General features: G+C 40.3%; 1 protein-coding gene across 1 annotated transcript in view; it reads right to left on the reverse strand.

Annotated features, from left to right (window-relative positions):
* Positions 1–2,500, reverse strand: part of LOC138006511 (dehydrogenase/reductase SDR family member 7-like) — a 32,678-nt gene that overhangs the window by 6,097 nt on the left and 24,081 nt on the right. The gene's annotated exons all lie outside the window — the stretch shown is intronic.

Genomic DNA, 2,500 nt, shown 5'->3' on the forward strand with positions numbered 1-2,500 from the left:
ATTTTACAGCAAGAATTCTTTTCAATTCACTGTATGGTATCGAAACTTGGTAGGCTAATTTGCACTTTGGCAAAATATTTATAAATTGACCGCCATTTATGAATAAGGTCTATATAAACAGGTACATGCATATTTATTTGATGACAAGGATTTATTAAGGCTTTTTTTGTAGCCTGCGTGCAGACGTCTCCTATTTCCTTTGTTGCACGCGGAAAAGGGACGTCTGCGTAACGCCATCGCTTAACGTGTTCCGGTTTCCCAAGATCTTGGAAAAGGACTGTGATTGGCTCCCTCACTGTTGGCATTGATCGAGTAAATTCTGATTGGTTGTTATCAAAAATAGGCACGCATTGCGTACGTGTGGTAGTGCAGTAACAAAGCGCTGTATAATTGTTGATTGAGCTGCGTTTTGTCTTCTAGGAGATTCAAGCTATCTTTGCGTAATATGTAGCTCTAATAGTACACGATATTGTTTTGGCACTGTATATCATTATAGAGGATGACATGTTGATCATTTTCAAGTTCCCTCACAACTTCTTTTTACCCACAAGTTTAGTTTGAGCGTGCACTCTGAGCGTCTGACAGCTTTCTAAGACAAAAGTTCACTGAAATTAACCCCTGTCTGGCGGGGTTAGTATTTGGATGGGTGACCTGAAAATATAGGACTTGCCGTCAGAAACATATGACCGAAAATCCTATTTTAACGCTCAAAAATGCGAACCAAGCAACGTACAGATTTTGTTAGCCTGCTTTATCCAAAACAAATGTTGATGCAACGGTAAATAAATATTGATACACAGTTTTAGGAAGAGAAGAAGTTTTCAGGAAGTGTCGATCGAGAATAAAATATTTTGCCATCAGCAATAAAATTTGCCACATGAAAACAACTTAAATTTTGAACCGAGAATATAAAAAAAGTTACCATCACTGAAAAACATTTTGGGAGATTTTTGCTACGTTCAATTTTTGTATTGTACTTTTGGCTCCACAATTAAATCGCAAAATCGAAAGTAACATCAAATCCAGTGGTCGCCGTGATCTAGTTACCTCGCATGTTTACTCGCGAAACAAAGGATACATCTGTGTTAAAATGATGGCAAGACACCGGGTTTTTTATTTTTGTTAGTTTGGTTTTTTTTCCAAGTGTTTTAAAGATTGACAAGGAATGTGCGAATTCAACACAAAGATCACAATAGCCCAACTCTTGAGGTTGACCATTGTTTCTGCAAAGTCAAAAATTCACTCTCCTAGACGAGGTTTTTTATCGACAGGTAATTCCATCGTTTTTAAAAAAGGAACTGCTTTATTATTTATCAGCGTCACAAATTCATGCGGATTTTGGAGCTCACTTTGTTGAAACTCAAGCTCGCTTCCAGAAGACCTTTGTATGTTCGTGAATTATGCACGCACTACGGGCCTATTTGCTAACACGGACTTAAGGCCAAAAGCTCGCAACATTGTTGCATGATGTTGCGACATATGTTGAACATGCTGACCAAACGCACGCAACAGTTTCAAAGCCAGATGTCAATGTTTCTGTGCCCCAGGCCCCTAGCGCGCGACACGTGGACCTAGCGCGCATGCCCTAGTGCAACAATGTTGCGTAAACGTGGCCAAACGAGTACAACATCATGCAACAACCAAAATGAAGCACAAAAAATTTGACGTTTTTCAAATTTGATCCAACATCATCCAACGTGTTGCAACAGGGTGACCAAACGTATGCAACATGTTGTGCCCAACAATGTTTCAAGATGTTGCGTTGAAGTGTTGCGAGCGTTTGGCCAGGCCTTTAAAATCACTCACTCACTCACTCTTACAAACCCGGTGACATAGTGTGTAGTGCACTACCACAAAAACTGATCTCAGATTGTGTGTGGTGATCTATGCAATCTAAATTTAGCGGGGTTTTCCAGTCAAAACAAATCTAAACACTAAACATGTGCGATTGTTTGTTCTGTTCTTCGTCAATCGAAAAGCCGGGGGACAGAAATTTCGTGCAAGGCCAAGGAAAATATAACGGATACGAGGAAATTTTTTCCTTACAATTTACTGTGTATCTCACGTCATCTGTAAACAGTGCCTTAGAAAACTACAAAAGCGACATGGACTACGGCCAACTTGCGAGAACTCGAAGAGGAGATTTTTCAAAACTACACGTGCAAAGCTTTTAAAGCAGGACTTTCCGTCAAGAAGAAAGTACAGACACTTGACACTACAGTAGAGCCTATTTCCCCCTTTCTTCGCCGAACGATCAAGGCTCGCTCCTTTCTTCAACACCTGTCAAAAACCTCCCCACAGATCGCGTAATCCTGAACGTTTCTCCTGTTAGAGCGATCATATGTCATATGATCAAGATTTGTCAGATGAAAATAAAACTGTTGTGCAAGTTAAGGTCCAGTGGCCGAGCAAGATGAAAGCAAGCACGCTGCTGATCAAAAACAACATCGGCGACGATTGGACGTTCGCATAATAAATCAAAGATTTGCCATATGCAGTC

The sequence above is a fragment of the Montipora foliosa genome, chromosome 6, assembly GCF_036669935.1.
Source record: "Montipora foliosa isolate CH-2021 chromosome 6, ASM3666993v2, whole genome shotgun sequence".
In the NCBI taxonomy this organism is placed as follows: Eukaryota; Metazoa; Cnidaria; class Anthozoa; order Scleractinia; family Acroporidae; genus Montipora; species Montipora foliosa.